General features: G+C 40.8%; 1 protein-coding gene across 1 annotated transcript in view; it reads left to right on the top strand.

The window, feature by feature from the left end:
- The first annotated feature begins 4,211 nt into the window (after window positions 1–4,211).
- Window positions 4,212–19,624, top strand: part of PAIP2B (poly(A) binding protein interacting protein 2B) — a 44,011-nt gene continuing 28,598 nt past the window's right edge. Inside the window, exon 1 of the mRNA XM_023224129.1 lies at window positions 4,212–4,385. The gene's annotated coding sequence lies outside the window, so the exon portion shown is untranslated. The remainder of the gene's footprint in view (window positions 4,386–19,624) is intronic.

Raw genomic sequence — 19,624 nt, 5'->3', positions numbered from 1 at the left:
TACTTGTACAATCAGAAATACAGTCCCCAAGTATTAAAGGACACTATCAATATAGAGAAATGGCAACTCACAGGATATTTGCAAATCATATATCTGATAAGGGGTTAATGTCTAGAATATGTTTCTTTAAACCCCTACAACTTAAAAAGAAAACAATCTGATTCAAAAAATGGGCAAAGGACTTGAATAGACATTTCTCCAAAACAGATGTTCAAGTTGCCAATAGGCAAAAAAAAAAAAAAAAAAAAAATGCTCAACATAACTAATCATTAGGTAAATGCAAACCAAGCTGGGAGTGGTACCTCATGCCTGTAATCCCAGCAGTTTGGGAGGCTGAGTTGGGAGGATCATTTGAGTCCAGGCATAAGACCACCCTAGGCAACATAGTGAGATCCCATATCAACAAAAAATTTAAAAATTAGCTGGGCATGGCGGCACGTGCCTGTAGTCCCAGCTACTTGCCAGGCCAAGGTGGAAGCATTGCTTGAGCCCAAGGTTGAGGCTGTAGTGAGCCGTGATCACGCCACTGCACTCCAGCTTGGGTGAAAGAACAAGACCCTGTCTTGAAAAATAAATGAAATAAAATTGCATTCTGAGTTATAGGAAAAATAAAATAAAATGCAAACCAAAACCTTAATAACATACCATTTCACGCTCATTGGGATGGCTATTACTTTAAAAAAAAAAAAAAAAAAAAAACAGAAAACAAACTACTGTTGGAAAGGATGTGTAGAAATTGGAACCTCTGTACACTGTTGGTGGGAATGCAAGATGGTGCAGCCACTGTGGAAAACAGTATGGTGGTTCCTCAAAAAATTAAACATAGAATTACTATATGGCCTAGCAATTCCACTTCTGGATATATACCAGAAAGCAATGAAAGCAGGCCCTTGAACAGATATTTGCATAGCAACATTATTCACAATAGGCAAAAGATAGAAACAACCCAAATGTCCATCAATGGATGAATTGATAAACAAAATAGGACATATACCTATAATGATACTAAATGATACTACTCAGCCTTAAAAAGAAAAGAAATTCTGATACTTAAACGTGGGAGACATAAAGCCAAACACAGAAGGACAAATATTACATAATTTCACTTACATGTGATACCTGGAGCAGTCAAATTCATAGATACGAAAAACAGAATGGTGATTTCCAGGGGCTGGGGGAAAGGGAGAATGGGGAGTTAGTGTTTAATGGGTACAGAATTTTTGTTAGGAATGATGAAAACGTTCTGCAAGTGGATTGTAGTGATGATTGCACAACAATGTGAACGCACTTACTGTAACTGAATTGTACACTTAAAATAGTTAAGATGGTAAATTTTATATATTTTTTACAATTAAATTTTAAAAAACAAAATGATGTAATCTTCAAGGTTGAAGATCTATTGCCTTAATAGCAATAGGATGTGGGGAAGGGTGATGGTCTTCTCTTGCCTCCCTCCCTCTCATTGACATCATCTCCTACAACTTTATGATTGGTTTTTGTCTCCTATCTGTCCCTGCACACCACCACCAGATACCCACATTACTACGTCATTCCTTCATTGTCTTTTGGCCTCCATAGTTTCTGATAAGAAATTTGCTGTAATTCTTATCTATTTTTCCCCTCTGTATGTTTCCCAGCCCCTTCCTGCTCTTCACTTCTTCACATCTCTGTTCAATGGTCTTTCCACAAACAGCTCTTAAACTAACCATTCTTCTTAAAATGGCCATTTTTTTTTCTGCCTGCTTTTAAGACTTTTCTCTTTATCACTGGTAATACCCAGCCATGAATTTATAATAGATGGCACCAGTGGTAGGAAGTGAGACAAGAGAATTTCATCAACCCTTCCTTACATCCCATTGCTATCCTGGCAATAAAGGTTCATCCTCAAAGAGTATTTCTGAATGTACAAGGAGACCATGTGGACCTGAAGAGCCTGTTTTTCAAAGCTATGAGATTGTGTAAACTTTCTCTCATCGTACACCTGAAGGCCAATTCAGGGAAAGAAGCAGTGGAGGGTATGGGGATGCTATCTTAGAGATAGATTTTTTTATCTAAAAGACACATGTTTCTTCCAGTATTCATTTAAATTATGTAACCAAATAAAGCTTTAAACCAGAGTAGGCAGCCCTAAATGGATGTGCACCTAATATACAACTTCAAAATACATGCAGCAATGTGACCAGTGATCCTGGAGTTGTGCACTATAGTGGCCCTGCTTATTAGCCCCTTCCCACTCTTCACTTCTTCACATTATTCACATCTCTGTTCAGTGCTGTTTCCTCAAACAGTTCTTAAACTAACCATCCTACTTAAAATAGCCATTTCCCCAACCATCCCATAACTCTGCTTTATTTTCCTTTGTAGCATTTACTCATAACATACTATTTTATTATTTATTGGTTACTTTTCTGTTGTCAGTCTCCTTCACTACAGTATAAACACCATGGGTGCATCTTCATTGTCTTATTCGTATCATATACCCAATTCCTTGATCAGAGCCTAGAACATTCATAGTAGACACTAAATAATATTTGTTGAATAAATGTATTTATTTATGTATTTACTTATTATATTATTAATATGAAGTATGTATTAGTCCATTCTCACACTGCTATAAAGAACTACCTGAGACTGAGTAATTTAAAAAGAAAAGAGGTTTAATTGACTCACAGTTCCACAGGCTGTACAGGAGGCATGGCTGCGGAGGCCTCAGGAAACTTACAATCAGGGCAAAGGGGAAGCAAGCACGTCTTCACATGTTGGCAAGAGGGAGACAGAGCTAAGGAGGAAGTGACAAACACTTTTTTTACCATCAGATCTTGTGAGAACTCACTATCATGAGAACAGCAAGGGGGATATCTGCCCCCATGATCCAATCACCTCCCACCAGGTCCCTCCTCCAACATTGGGAATTATAATTCAACATGAGATTTGGGTGGGGACACAGAGCCAAACCATATCAAAGTATATAGCTAATATCTATAATTGTTATTTGAGTTTGTCTTCTTCATTTTTATATTTTTCCATTCATTCTGCAATCTCTTATTAACTTTGTGTCATGTATACAGTCAGCGTGAGAGGTAGCGGGGGGAGGTGGAGAGAAAAATGTATAAAGTAAGAGCTCCACAAAGAAATCCCCACTTCCTGTGGAATACAATTCGAAGTCCTTTGCAGGCAGATTGGGCATCATAAATCCAAGAGGGGAAATAAAGTTTTATTTTAGTTTTTATTTTATTTATTTATTTATTTATTTTTGAGACGGAATCTCACTCTGTTGCCCGGACTGGAGAGCAGTGGTGTGATCTTGACTCACTGCAACCTCTGCCTCCTGGGTTCAAGTGATTCTCCTGCCTCAGCCTCCAGAGTAGCTGGGACTACAGGCGCCCGCCACCACGCCCACCAGCTAATTTTTGCATTTTTAGTAGAGACGGGGTTTCAACATACTGGCGAGGCTGGTCTCGAACTCCTGATCTTGTGATCCGCCCGCCTCGGCCTCCCAAAGTGCTGGGATTACAGGCGTGAGTCACCGCGCTCGGCCAAGTTTTATTTTTTTAAAGCACTCAAGAAGTTAGGTTTGTTTCTAGAAACGTGGAAGCATCTGTCGGCTTCCTTCCAGCGTCGCTTTGCTTCCTTCCAGCATCCCAAGGAGCCCAACTCCTTAATTTTCCCTACAGAGAATAGCACCAGGTCCGAAGCAGCTTGCATCAAAGCTCTTCCTTTGGTAACTGACAGCTGGGGGAAATCCTACCGAGGCCCACCCCTACCGTCCTCCTTGCAGGCTGACAGGCAAAACTCGGTGGCACTGGCTTCCAGCTCAGCCAATAGAGGAAGCTGGAGCAAGAGCCTGTGTAAACAAACCCAGAGTGCGGTGCCTTGGTCTCCTCCCCAACGAATGGGCCGGGCGCATCCTTGGCCCAATGCCTATCCCAGGCTGTAGCGTCCTTTCAGCCAATCAGAGCCGGCGTCTCCCGCAAGGAGGTGTTCCACCACAGGAAAAAAAAAAAAAATGAAGGAAGAGAAAAGACAGACATTAAAACCAATCAGAAGCTGAAACTTCTGAGAGAGTGGGCGGGCACTGCTTCACATTTAGACCAATAAAAACCACATATGCCATTCTAGGTGACCGAACGGCATCCTCTTCGATCCAATAGACGAATGGGGCGGTGCCCGGCAACCAATGGCTTGGGTTCGGGGGCGGGGCGAGGAGGCAGTGTGCAGTAAGAGGTAACCTGGCAAGTGGTAGTGGCGCTTCTCGGGTGCTGTGTTTCACGCTTTGGTACTAAAGGCCGAGACTGTTCTGGCGACGGCGACCTCTACGGCAACGGCTTAAGCTCTCGGAGGAGTGGCAGAGTACGATCTGAAGGAGGGGCTTCTGGTCAGCCCAGGTGGGCTCGGGTGCCCGGGCTGCTGGGGAAAGGACTCGAGGGAAGCGCTGTTCTCCTGGCTCTGGGGGCGCCCTGCGCCTCCCTTTCTGCCACCGTCGGGGCTGTGAGGGGCGGCATGCGCCTGCCCGAGCTCCTGTGGGGAGGGAAAGCTCACGGGATCCCACGTCGCGGCCGTCGGCGAAAAGGGGCGTCCGCTGGGGTCAGCCCCTGCCCCTCCGGGGCGATAGGGGGTTTTCGTCCCTTTCCCCCAGCACAGGTGCTCTGTTTCCCCCTCACCCCTACCCCCACCCATGTTCCTGACTCCCCTCAGCGTCCTCCTAACACTCGAACCGGATTCTTGGCCTGAGTCCCATTGCTACCCAGGTGCAACAATGCTAGGCAAATTGACCCGCGCGGCATCCCCCGCCCCTCTCCCGGGGCTGGAGGGGAGGGATTGCGCGTCGTGCCCCTCCCCCATTCGCGGGCCCCTGAGCGTCCTCTGTGGTTTTATACTTGCTCCATCTCCCCCTTGACTCCAGCCCTCATTCTTCATGCCTCATTTGCCTGGGAGACGTTCGCCACTTCTCTTGTGCCTTGCAGTCCGTGAGTGAGTCCATCACCCCCGACCAACCTCTAAATTCCATTCTCATCTCTCCAGAAAACTAACATTTTCCACTTGCCTCTTCCAGGCAGCTGGAAGGTGAACCGAGAGAGGCAGAATACGTTGAACAGGGAGTTTGGCAAGGTTGGGAACTTTAATCGGTTTTGTTCATGGTGAACTGTTTTTTGCCTTCCTTAAGATGGCATTTGATCATTACACCCGCTCTAGAATCTTTGTCCTAATGCAGTTCTTTTGGTGGTAATTGCTGAAAATGCAGTTGAAAAGGGCTAACTAGAAGCAAGGGATTTAAATTTTGTTAGTATTATTTTAAGTAAATTGAACTGGATTATTCTTTAAACAGCTTAACTGGGGTTTCTGGGAGTTTGCAGTGTAAGGACCTGGCTACCCTATTTTGTCATAAAATATAGAGCATACTTAGTTGTACAGCACAGTGTGATTTGATCACACCCAACCTATGAATGGATAATAACAGCATTGAATCTGTTTAAAAACAACGTTCCCTATTCCCTTTTCACCTTCATAGTATATTCGTTTGGTTTCTAGTAATGTCGGTTCTAGCCATATGTTTCTAAGTAACAGCACGAACTATGTTGTGCCTGAGTAAAATTTTACCAATAATTTTATGGGGAAAAGCTAATGCACTGCTCTTAGTTTTGATTAAGATTTTAGATGTTTGAAAATATAAATTCAGATATTGGACGGTGAGGGTTTTATTTTGGAGGTTGGAGGAGATTGAAGTGTTGGGGTAAGACTGATAGGCTCCTTTGGCTACTTGTATATCGGGGTGGGGAGAATATACAAGTTTACAAAATCTTGTAAATTCTCACAGTGCTTAGTTTCCTGACTTTAGAAAAATTGGAATTGTTTTTCCTAGCTTTCAGTGGAGAAATGTAAGCTGTGAGTTTAACATCGTGTTAACTGTGTTTTGGCCAGAATTTTGCAAGCTTTTGTGAAAAAAAGTATATTGCTTTCCTTACCCTGTTTGTAATGTATATATCAATATGCTTCCTTGTATTTTACTGTGATAAAAGTGTATCTTGCATATAAAGAAAAAAGTCTATTATAGTGAATTAAAAGAAGTCTTTACTCTGAGGTGGCAGCCTTGTCTAATGGACCATATGTTTAAACCTTGTTAATAAATCACACTACAGCCTAGCACAGTGGTGTGTGCTTGTAATCCCAGCCACTTAGGAGGCTGAGGCAGGAGGATTGCTTGAACCTAGGAGTTTAAGACCAGCCTGGGCAACATAGTGAGACCCCATCTCAGTCAATCAACCAATTAATCAGTTACACTAAAAAGAGCAAGATCTTAAAACTGTTCCAACAAATGACTGGGTGTCTAAAACAATGAAAAGAGTTTATGAGAGTTACAGCAGTCATCAGAGAAAAATCCTGGACAAATTGCAAATCTGTACCAGTTGTGAATTGCTATGACTGCAGCTGAAAACCAGTTATTTTTGTACAGTCTTTTTTTGGGAGTATTTGTGTTTAATAATAACTTGTTTGCAAATTTAGAGGACTCTAGCTATGATTTCTTCTTGGAGACCTTGACCTTGAGGACCTTAGAGACCTTGACCTCACAGTTTAATGGAAGAGAGAACTAGAAACCAATAATTAAATGCAAAGAGTGAGGTTCTGCAGTACAAGGAATATACAGGGTTCAGAGAAGCACGATGGCACCGTGTTCCGACCTCATCTTCTACTGATCTAGACTTTCTGAAGTGCCATTTCCTGAACCTACCTGTTTTTTTCCACCATCTGCACCTCTCTCTGTAGGCACAATTCCTTACATGCCTTTTCCACACCTCATGTGCCTGGTGAAATTCTGTTTCTTCAAAATCTTGAAGCCTGCCTCTGCCTCATCCAAATAATTGTTTTTGCCTACTTTTCTGTTATTTCTTTATAAATAATTATAGTCGATTCTCATTATTTGCAGTAGTTATATTCCGTAAAGTTGCCAAGAACACTGGATTATCAAATATTCAACCCTTGTTCCCAGGGAAAATATATACGTATATAGATATCTCACATAGATTACTATCTTAATTCCTAAAAACAACTCATCCTGGTAGATTGAATTTTCTTTATTTACAAAAGAATAAAGGAAGTACAGAAGTGTTAAGCAATTTGCCTGAGGCCGCTCCACTAACAGGTGCCAGAGTTAAGATTCAGACTCGTCCAGATGGCCCCAGAGCCAGAGCTTCTTGCACTACGCTGCACTGCCCTCTGCTGTCTCTGTCCTCTGGTCAGTCTTGTATGAGAGCTGAGACGAGGCTGAGGGTCACCTTATTTGATCTTAGCTTGGGATGTGGGCAAGGAGTGACATATTTTTCACTACTATGTGTATATCCATGAGTCACCTTGAAAGCTCCACAAGTATTAATTTGGGGATTACAAAGACATTTTAGCAAGCAAGCAAATTTGCAAATATGGGATCCACAAACAATGAGGATGAACTGTATTTGTAAGTGACTGCTAGGGTCTGTTTCATGTTAACCCTTTTCCCCAACAATGTGGAGTAATTCTTTAGCTTATTTGATAGTTTGTACATTTATTCATGTATTTATTCATTTATCATATATTCATTTGTTCAGTTTGTTCATTTGTTATATATTAAGCACTTACTATAAGTCAGACTCGGCCGGGCGCGGTGGCTCACGCCTGTAATCCCAGCACTTTACGAGGCCAAGGCAGGTGGATCACGAGGTCAGGAGTTCAATACCAACCTGGCCAGGATGGTGGAACCCTGTCTCTACTAAAAATACAAAAAAATTAGCCAGGAGTGGTGGCAGGCGCTTGTAGTCCCAGCTATTCAGGAGGCTGAGGCAGAGACTTGCTTGAACCCAAGAGGTGGAAGCTGCAGTGAGCCAAGATCGTGCCACTGCACTCCAGCCTGGGCAAGAGTGAGACTCCGCTTCAAAAAAAAAAAACACAACTTTTTTTTGTTTTTGTTTTTTTTGAGATGGAGTTTCGCTCTTGTTGCCCAGGCTGGAGTGCAATGGCACGATCTCAGCTCACTGCAATGTCCGCCTCCTGGGTTCAAGTGATTCTCCTGCCTCAGACACCAAGTAGCTGGGATTACAGGCTCACACCACCATGCCCAGCTAATTTTTGCATTTTAGTGGAGACAGGGTTTCACCATGTTGGCCAGGCTGGTCTGGATATCCTGACCTCAGGGGATCCATCCACCTTGGCCTCCCAGAGTGCTGGGATTACAGGCGTGAGCCTCTGCATCCAGCCTCAAACTCTGCTTTAATCTGTGGTGAACAAGCTAGAGATTAAGGTCCTGCCCTGTGGATTTTATATTTGCATAAGAAAGACAGATAGCTATGTCAGGAGCTCTGGGGAGAGGCCCAGGTTGGAATTATAGATTCACTTGACCAAAGTAAACCTGGTGTTCCTGCTCCTACTTCACATCCCCAGACATATTTCCAGAACATTTCTTTTCTATTTTTGTGTAAAAACTTTTCCTTTTGAGCCTCTCTCCATTGTTGCATGTCAGCCTCTACTTGTCTTTTGTTTATTTTGAGGCCACTTGCCCATGTAAGTGGCAGGATATCACAGAAAAATCATGCTGACCTGAGTCTTTGAATTATGGTTCTGCTACCTACCAACTGAGTTCCTTTGGTCAAGCTCTTGGACTTCTGAGCCTGTTTCCTAATTTCAGAAGTGGTATATGATATGTTAGTCCCTGGTGGGTTGCAAGGAAGAGGCACACATGTATCAGCTTTGGTGATGAGGGCTGAATATAAACTTGGATGGGAAGTCATCTAAGCAGCCATATTGTCTCTTGGCCCTAGTATTTTCAAAACCTCATAGAACATTAATTTAGCAGTATTTAGTATTTGAGCTCTGAAAACCTGCCTTCTTTTCCTTCATTCACTCAACATTTGTATTTTCCAAGAGAGAATATCTGATTGGATTAGTCTGTCACCTTCTAAAAACAGAAGACCCCTATTAGGGAGAATTTTGAGTTATGCCATGTCCTTGATGATTGATCTCCCTAAAGTTCAGCCTATATGTTGTCCTTAGCTGAAGCACTGAGCCCTGGTCCAGTCACTTGTGGCCAAAGAAGTAAGGTTGGTTGTATGCATTATCAATCACACAGATATGCTACAGATATGCTTTTTGTGTATGCCACAGTCACACAATAGTTATATTGTGTCTAGAGTTGGTTCCTGCCTGTGGGTTCATGGTCTCACTGACTTCAGGAATGGAGCCCCAGACCTTCGCGGTGAGTGTCACAACTCTTAAAGATGACACAGACCCCAAGAGTGAGCGGTAGCAAGGTTTATTGTGAAGTGTGAAAGAACATGGCTTCCATAGCGTGGAAGGGGACCCAAGCAGCTTGCAGCTGCTGGCTCCATTGGCCAGCTTTTATTCCCTTATTTGTCCCCTCCCCTGTTCCATTTCTGGTCTATCCCAGAGTGCCCTTTTTTCAATCCTCCCTGCAATTGGCTACTTTTAGGATCCTGCTGATTGGTGCATTTTACAGAGCGCTGATTGATGCATTTTACAGAGTGCTGATTGGTGTGTTTTACAGAGTGCTGATTGGTGTGTTTTGCAGAACGCTGACTGGTACATTTTACAATCCTCTTGTAAGACAGGAAAGTTCCCCAAGTCCCCACTCCCCACAGGAAGTCCCACTGTCCTCACCTCTCAGTATGACTGTAGCATATTCTAAAAGAACCCTTTGGAGAGTTTCTTTAGAAGACAATTGAGAGTATAGAAGTTCTAGAGTTTCATGGCCTTTTGTCCAATTCAAACACTTATCTAATATAATCATAGATAATTGTTAATAAAGAATCTAACAAGGTAATTGACACGTCAAATAGTCAATACATTTCCCTTTTGGTGTTACATTTAGTATTATAGTGTAGTTATTTGTTCATATGGCTGTTTTTCATACTAGACCATGAGCTCCATGAGGGCAGGGTCTACAGTTTCAACTGTGGGAATTCTGAACTCTTACTGAAAGAATGGGAGAATAGAAAGGCTTCCCAGAGAAGGTAGTATTTAAGCTGATTGTTTAAGGGTGAGTAGGAATCCTTTCCAGGTGAATAAAACCTTGAGACATCATTCCAAACAGAGTCTAGCAGGTGCAAAGGCACAGAGATAGAGATGATGAAGTTTACTTTTGGGCTCTTTGTATTAGAAATAAGTGTCCTTTGTATTTTTAATACAAAGAGCAAATAAAAACAAAAATTAAAAATCATTTAGAGGAAAAACTATAAATGGGCTTGGCCAGAGGGCATGTCACAATTGAGTTAGCTATGACCATAGACACTCAGTAATGGATGGAAGTTTTAGGGAAAGAGTAAAACATTCTCAGGTTGTTGGCCAAGTATCTAGAACAATTTAGAAATACAGGTAATTGAATTCTGGGAATGATTACACTGTAGTGAAATAATTTACTTCTTCTCTGCCTGTGAAGCATGTATGTGTTGCACACTGTTCAGGGTCCTGAAAATGAGACTTCTTCTCAAGGAGCTCATGAGCAATCAAGGGAGACAGATGGGTGAGCAGCTGATTATCATGTGACAAGTGAGGTAATAGAGGTATAACAAAAATGCTATCTAAACAAGAAGAATAATTAGTAATATATGGAGTGATGGGGAAAGATTTCTCAAATGAAGCTGGCTGGGCATGATGATGGCTCACGCCTGTAATACCAGCACTTTGGGAGGCAGAGGTGGGAGAATCCAGGAGTTCAAGACCAGCCTGGTCAACAGAGCAAGACCCTGTCTCTATATTTGAAAGAATAAACAAATATTTTTCTAAAAGGAAGTGATATTTGAGCACTCTGGAGCACTATACAAATATAGGACAGACTGAAGGAATGTATCCACCTTAATTTGAGTTAACATTTTAAAATATTTTATATTGCAGAAATAGTACATATTCACTGTTGTGAAATTAGAAATAATTGATTGTCTAGGAGCGGGGTACTACAAAGTACTCCACAGATCCACCATACTGAGACAGTGGTTAGTGCTTTGATAGATTTATTTTGTTTTGTTTTGTTTTGTTTTGTTTGAGACAGAGTCTCGCTCTGTCGCCCAGGCTGGAGTGCAGTGGCCGGATCTCAGCTCACTGCAAGCTCCGCCTCCCGGGTTTACGCCATTCTCGTGCCTCAGCCTCCCAAGTAGCTGGGACTAGAGGTGCCTGCCACCTCTCCCGGCTAGTTTTTTGTGCTTTTTAGTAGAGACGGGGTTTCACGGTGTTAGCCAGGATGGTCTCCATCTCCTGACCTCGTGATCCGCCTATCTCGGCCTCCCAAAGTGCTGGGATTACAGGCTTGAGCCACCGCGCCCGGCCTGATTGATTTATTTTATACTTTTTGTGCATATACATGTATTGTATACATACATATGCATGGTTAAATAGAAATAGTTCCTCCTAGGTGTTCTGTTTATCCATTTATTTTTATGAAATAAATCCCCAAAGAGTTCATTTGCTTTGTCCAAGGGAATCTTTTGTTACATGCTACTGTACATAATGAAAACTAAAAAAGGGGCTAACTTTTCAGCCTAGTGACCATGTGGGCTTGTGGTGATTTAAACAGAGGCCTCATGAAAGGCACCTTCAGAAATGAATTTGGTATGTGTAGGTGGTTATGCTTGGCATTATTATTTGTACTAGTATGATAGGGATGACTTCAGTGCCTGCCATCAGGGAACTGGTTAAGTAAACGATGCTACATCCAAATGATGGAATACTGTGTAGTTGTAAAGAAGAATGAGAAAGACCTATGTACTCATGTGGAAGAACTAGATATTGTGTGTGTTTTTAAAAAAGGAACAAGGAATGGTATATGTATGGTATAGTGCATATGATATGCTACTTTTTGTGTTGAGAGAGAAGAGTAGAATAAGAATATACATGTGTGTTTGCAGAGATAACTTCTGAAATGATATATAAGAAACCAATTAAAAGTGTTTGGCTATGGAGGGAGAATAGGACTATGAATGGGATTTTGCCACATACATTTATAGATAGTTATATTTTAAATTTTTTTGAACTATGTATTTGTACACATTACCCTTATAAAAATAAGTGAATGAAGGAATGAAATGGGATTATGAGAACGAGGTAAGAAAAAGGTTCTACAGGGCTGCCCATCATTTTAGTACCCAGCAAATACATAGCAATAGCAGCAAAAATTGGAAGAGTTGCCCCAGGAAGGTGGGGAGTCAGCCTTTCCTTTGTCTTTTCCTCAATTTCATATATTTTAAAAGATACTCTGAGAACAATAAAACAATTTAAAACAAAAATGTTTCCAGAACTTGTAAAATAAAAGGAATATGGGACAGCTTTGTGTAGTGCACATCCCAAGAATGGGCTGATTTACCTCAAGAGGCAGGGAGTCAAGCTCTCTAGCCTACATGTGATACATACATGAGAAAAATAAGAAAAAGAGTGGATGTGGAAAATAACACTTATCCCTGATTATAAAGGAAATCACATTCTTTTTACAATAATTTAACAAAATGTAAAGAAAAACTTTTAGGCTGGGCGCGGTGGCTCACACCTGTAATTTCAGCACTTTGGGAGGCTGAGAGGTCAGGAGATCGAGACCATCCTGGCTAACATGGTGAAACCCCCGCCTCTACTAAAAATACAAAAAAAAAAAAAAAAAAAAAAGTAGCTGGGCATGGTGGCAAGCGCCTGTAGTCCCAGCTACAGGAGGCAGGAGAATGGTGTGAACCCGGGAGGCGCAGCTTGCAGTGAGCTGAGATCGGGCCATTGCACTCGACAGAGTAAGACGCTATCTCAAAAAAAAAAAAAAAAAAGAAAAGCCTTTAATTCTGGCACTCAAAACATTCTGGTTTGCTGCTTTTTATACTTTTTTTATGCATATAAACATTTTTAAAAGTAGAATCATGAAATATAGTCTTTTGTCACTTACTATATTTTGGGCATGTTTCTGTGGCAGTAAATATATCCTGGCATCATCATTTTTAATAGCTGGCTGTATATTAAGTGCCAGCTATTAAAAATCATTGCCACTCCAGAGGTGAATTTCCTTATATATACATTTTAATGGACTCGAGCAAGCATTTTTGGACTGAATTCATAGAAGTAGAATTTCTGGAGGAAAATAACAAAAAACAGTTTTAGGGTTTTTAATAGAAATTTTCAAATTATCCTATAGGAAAATGGGTTCAGTATATACTCCCACCAACAGTGACGGTGTTCCAGTTTCCCCCTTCCATTTGTCATCTTTGCTCATCTTTAGGCAGAAAGTCTCATTGTTTTAATTACATTTTCTTTAATTTCTAGTGCTTTTGAGTCTTTTTTAAATGCTTATTGGCCATTTTTATTCTTGTAGGAAGTGCCTATTTCTCCATTGCCTATTTTCTGTTGGAAAGTATTTGTTTTTTTCTGAGTAATTTTATAAAATTATAAATTTTTATCTCTTCTATCATTTTTCTTTTTCTGAGTAATTTTAAAGATTTCTTTATAGGCTAAGGATACAAACCTTTTATCTGTCATTGAAGTTACCAAAACTGTCTCCCACTAAGTTGTCCTTTTGCTTTATTTTTTCTTTCTTTTTTTGCTAGCCAAGCTCCAAAGTCACATTTCACTTTATTTTTATTGGGCTGAATGAAAGCATTTTAACTTAGTGATTTTAGTGTAGACAGGAGTAGAGCAGAATGTAATTATCTAGGTCTCAGTCTGTCACCCAGGCTGGAGTGCAGTGGCATGATCTTAGCTCCTGCAGCCTCAAACTCGTGGGCTCAAGTGATTTTCCTGCCTCAGCCTCCCAGATAGCTAGGACTACAGGTATATGCCACCACGCCCAGCAGATTTGAAAAATTTTTTGTAGAGATATGAATTTGCTATGCTGCCCAGGCTGGTCCTGAATTCCTGACTTCAAGTAATCTCCCTCCTTGGCTTGCCAAAGTGCTGGGATTGTAGGCGTGAGCTATTGCTCCCAGCCCAGAGCTTATTTTTGTTTGCTAGTGGTGTTCTTGGTATCTCTTCATATTTGAGGCTTTGTTGCTAGTGCGAGGTATTACCCTTACCATCTGAGGTTTAAGGACTTTTGTTTTTAATACTGAATACGGAGCCGTTTAGTTCTGCGTCTTTGCAAGTAACATAGTGTGCCTACCAGGACTCTGCTTCATATCCATTGAAAGCAAGAAGCAATACAGTAAAACTTTGCCTGGCTAGAGGCTTTGAAAGAATGGAGTATTCTGGTTTAATTCTGTTAACTTGGAAGTTATGAAGGTAAAAAAAATTCAAAACTTTAATTTCCTGTAGAATGCAATTCAAAAGTATAGACTGGGTGTGGTGGCTCACACCTGTAACCCCAGCACTTTGGGAGGCCCAGGTGGGCAGATCACCTGAGGTCAGGAGTTTGAGACCAGCCTGACCAACATGGTGAAATGGTGAAACCCTGTCTCTACTAAAAATAGAAAAGTTAGCTGGGCATGGTGGTGGACTCCTGTAATCCCAGCTACTCAGGAGGCTGAGGCAGGAGAATCACTTGAACTGCGAAGGCAGAGGTTTCAGTGAGCCAAGATCATGCCACTGCACTCCAGCCTAGACAACAGTGAGACTCCGTCTCAAAAAAAATTAAAATATATATATATAGCCAATAATTCCACTTTTCTTCTCTTAGTAAGTTTGGACATTCGGATCTACTTGGTGTTTTATTATAGAACTCCTAGTGTTCCTGAGACTTACATTGTGAAGATCCTTTTCTAAAACTTTAGATGTAAGAGGATGTAAATGGTATTGTATGAGATCAGGCCGGATGAGAACTGACACCTGTAAATACACTTTTTAGACTAAGTCTCTGATTGCCATTTGTTCTTATTTAACTAATAAAAATAAAACACGTTGGATGGAGGGTGAGAGTAGAAAGGAGATATATGTCTTTTAATTGGATGTCATTATTTCATATCAAGATAGAGTATACAGTATCCCTGGCTTTGGGCCTACAGAAAGAAACACATTTTTCTAAGTGCTATATGCCAGAGGTTCTTGAACACCTAGAGGGCTTATTGCAACACAGATTGCTGGACCCTATTCCAGAGTTTCTGATTCATCAGGTCTAGGGTGGGGCCTGAGAATTCGCATTTATAACAAGTTCTCAGGTGATTCTGATGCTGCTGGTCCAGAGACTACATTTTTGAGAACCACTCTTATATACTAAAAATTGTAGAACTCTAGAAGAAAGCTGTTTGGTCTGGGATGAGAAGCACACAGGTTATGGAACAAATCATGACAGATTCAACCCTTGATCCCAGCCTAGTGTGGAGTTCAGGTTACAAGCAATACACAGTGACACAATTATTGTTTTTTAAGTGTCTAGTGAGAAACTCCGTTTCATTTGCAAGGCTTAGAGAGGCCAGGAGATTCTAGTCAAATAGGATTTAGTGATTAACCCCAAGACAGTAGGAGTTATTTATGTGCTTTTTCTCTCCCCCATCACTTAGCATTTAGCCTTACTTTAGAAGGGCCTTGTATTTTTTAAAACTGGTATAAAGAGCTTTGAGTACTTATTAAATTGAAACTTTTGTGTGTTTTTAAAGATATTAGACGTGTTTCTTAAGATTAGTTTAAACAGTAATGTAGGAGAATAAGAGAAACTTTTTCCAAAAAAGAGAAATCATTGTGATTATTTTATCTTATTGGAATGATAAGATAAAAGACTTGTTAGATAATATAGTCTGCTTCATTAATCATCAAGCATGCTATGGGTTTTCCATTTTTATAGGATTTTTACCTCAACTGAGGTAATACTGGTAATTCTTGTACTCCATTTGAAGATGAAAAATCAAGGCCAAAATCAAAGACCTGGCATAGAAGCTGGATAATGAAGACAGCTTCGAAGGAACACATAGATACACACACACATAGATATACATATATATAAAGTACACACGCATATATTTTTTAAAGTTTTATTTATTGTTATTATTGTCAGCACAGAGATAGCTGCGCTGAACTTAGGCATCATATGTAGAATCTGTAGAATCTTTGGGTTGAAGAGAAAAGAAACTCTGGAAGCCACACCTTTTCATAGAGGAGTTTTGCTTTAACAAGTTTTTCTCGATTGTCAACACTAATTTCTATCGTTCCACGGCTAATAGCCTCAGTTGACCAGCTGGTTCAGCCTAGACTGTTTGAAGGAATAACTAGTATTACAAACAGTGGGTTAGGAAGATTCCTTACTTGGAAACATTCCTGTTTTTCTCCCCTTACCCCTCAGAGAAGAATTTGAGTGAAGAAGGGTAGAACTAGAACCCACAGATTAAACCGGTGGCTCTGAAGCTTGGCTGCACATCAAAAACAACCCAGACTGTTTTCTAGAAAACCATACAGATTTTGCGCCCCACCTTCAGACCATCTGAATTGTGATCTCCTAGGATGGAACCTGTTTGGGAGGTGAGCAGGAGGGGGGTCTGCATTTTTTTTTTTTTTTTTTTGAGACGCAGTCTTGCTCTGTCACCCAGGCTGGAGTATGGTGGCACGATCTTGGTTGGGTCTGCATTTTTTAATAACTTTCCCAGGTAATTTTATGTAGGCTCCTGGACTATATGCCTCAGATCAGATCAGTGCTAGACCCAGGTGAATTTTCACCAGCTTATTGTGAAATAAGAAATATAAGGACCACATACTATTTTTCGTAACATCAAATTTATTCAGTTTAAAGAATTGTCCTTTGCATTGAATTAAGGCCTTCTTGGGTTTTTTTGGTGCTAAAATATCCTTTTATAGAATGATGTTGATGAGGATGTTTTTACCATCTTTGTATGGTTTTTAATTGGAATCCTATATTGTCCTCAATATTTTTTAAAATCTCCTGGTTTATGAAATCCTAAACACTGAGTGCCTCTGATCTAATCATCCTTGGAAATTGTTTTTTAAATTCTTTGGAATACAGGTCCATAGAAGGTCCAAAGCCCTTGGAACTAGACAACTCTCAGAATTCAGAATTTTTCAGGTTTAGGAAGATGCTTTCTCTGTGTTACAAATGCCTCAGTGTGTCTGGTGCAACATCCTTAGTCACATACATTAATATTTCTAAGCAAAACTGGAGTATTCACACTAAGTGGGTAGATAAAGGCTATATATAGCTTCATATCAGTTCAGGCCAAATTTTACTGTCTTGTAAGTTTTGACATAAAACATATGAAAAATTCATGGTTTTTAGAGCCGTTTGGATATTGGAATTGTGCATAATGGATTGTAGACCTATTTGGAGGATTGCTTTCTCGTCCTAAAAGTATTAGCAAGCTTCAAATTAAATGGAGCTTCATATGTTCATGGTAGGGAATGTAATTTATTTTGATTTAAATAAGCTACCATATGCTGTGATTGGTTTGTGTTTTCCTTCCAAAGACCTCAGTACTTTTGTTGAATAGCATTTTTCTTCAGCATGGTTCCCCGAACCCCATTTGTAATATTTGAGATCAAATCAGAGTTTTCTATTATAGCCTTTCTGGACCTAAAGTGGGAAGTGTGAGAGTATGGGGTAGTCACTACATGGGAGTGGTTAAGAACATGGGCTTTGGGACCAGAAAGACCTAAGCTTAAGCACCAATTCTAGTACTACTAGGTTATACTTTAGGCAAGGTGTTTAATGAATCTCTGGTGGCTCATGCCTGTAATCCTAGCTACTTGAGAGGATGAGGCAGGAGGATCACTTGAGTCTAGAAGTTCAAGTCCAGTCTGGACATCACAGTGAGACCCCTGTCTCTAAAAATTTTTTTAAATAAATAAATGAAAGGCAGAGTATTTATATGAAAAAAATTGGGAGACTAATAGTCCCTGCCTCGTGGGATTGTTACGAAGATTAAAAGAGAGACTGTTACTGAAGTACTTAGAAAAGCTATTATTTTATTGCCATTCTTTCCACCTTGTATTTGGATAGATTACCATACTTGTTTTTTCTGTGTAACTTGATTGTCCAGTGGGGTTCTCATTCCCTTTGAGGCCTGGAGAAACTTGTCTTAAATGCTTTCCCAATTCATAAATCGGGACAAGTTCCCAGTTCATACTAAGTCTTGCTGTTGCAATTTAGACATAAAATCTGCCTCTTGAGTGGTTTCCACACCGGAAAATCCACAGACTCCTGACTTTTATATGGGCCTAATAGTCTTACTAAAAATTGGAAGTCTTAAGGTATAGTCCATTTTACACAGTGTGAGGCCTTTCATACTCTGAGATGTACGACTCTTGACTTTTCTTCTTCACTCTGTCCAGCACTGTGCCCTCATTAGCCAGATAAATGTTCCCCTTTCTCCCAGGAAATGTTCTGACCTTACTCTGGTTCCTCAAGGACCCTCTTTCTCCCCCAGATTAACTTTCAAAGAGCTTTTCCAACCCAAAATGACACCCTTTCTGAAAAGATTTCCGGTGGATACTGTTTTCGCTACCTCATTACAGATGTGTTATGCTGCTTGGCTCCCCTCTCCCCACTTAGCTGTGGCAAACCTTTATTTCCAGAAATATGTCAAATAAAATGAACATGTGATCCCTTTTTGTGATTTTTGTTGGGATTCACTGTATGGATTTCTTCTAGTTTAGATAATTACACTGTGGCAAGCTTTTATTCTTAGCATACAGCAGATGAGGAAAATGTTATAGTCACTTGGTGTTATTAATGCTAAAATAGTAAACAAGAACACAAAATTTTCTACATTAGAAGTGTTCCCCCACTCCCCCCTCGGCCAGGCACAGTGGCTCACATCTGTAATCTGGCGCTTTGGGAGGCTGAAGCAGGAGGATTGCTTGAAGCCAGGAGTTTGAGACTAGCCTGGGCAACATAGCAAGACCCCTTCTCTTAAAAAAAAATTAGCCATGCCTGGTGGTGCACACCTGTAGTCTTAGCTAGTTGGGAGGCTGAGGCGGGAGGATTGCCTGAGACTGGGAGTTCAGTGCTGCAGTGAGCCATTATTGCACCACTGCACTCCAGCCTGGTCTACAGAGTGAGACTCTGTCTCTATAAAAATCAAAAAATAGTCTGGGCATAGTGGTTCATGCCTGTTATCCCAGCACTTTGGGAGGCTGAGGCAGGAGGATCACTTGAGTCCAGGAGTTCAAGACCAGCCTGGGCAACATAGATGCCATCTCTACTAAAAATATATATAAATAAGTGTTTTTTAATCCCTCTTGAGTAACTTGATTTGTCAAAAACATTCCAGAGTAGTGCTGTCACTGACTGTGGGGAATAACTGTTCATACTCAACAAAGAGTGCTCACTCACAGATCCTAACCCCTAAGCGCATGGGCTTCCTGCCTAGGAAATGAGATTTAGAATATAGCATTCTAAAAATGACAGTTAATCAACAGATCATTTATTAAGGACCTGGTGGGTGCACAGAGGCATGCTAGAAGCTATAAAGGACTTGATTCTTGCCCTCAAGAAACTTCCAAGATTATAGACTAGTCCCAAAACAAATAATGAGTGATACTCTCTCAAATATACATATAATCAAATGTGAGAGGGAGGTGAAGATGGGGAAGACCTTAGGCTCGGAGATTGTATTCAGGCTTTTATAGTGGCATTTCTTTGATATAATTATGCATTTAAAAAACAAATTGTCGGGGGCGGAGCAAGATGGCCGAATAGGAACAGCTTCAGTCTCCATCTCCCAGCGCGAGCGACACAGAAGACCGG

The sequence above is a fragment of the Piliocolobus tephrosceles genome, chromosome 15, assembly GCF_002776525.5.
Source record: "Piliocolobus tephrosceles isolate RC106 chromosome 15, ASM277652v3, whole genome shotgun sequence".
In the NCBI taxonomy this organism is placed as follows: domain Eukaryota; kingdom Metazoa; phylum Chordata; class Mammalia; order Primates; family Cercopithecidae; genus Piliocolobus; species Piliocolobus tephrosceles.
The sequence above is the reverse complement of the archived record's forward strand: the minus strand, read 5'-3'. Positions and strand labels throughout refer to the sequence as shown.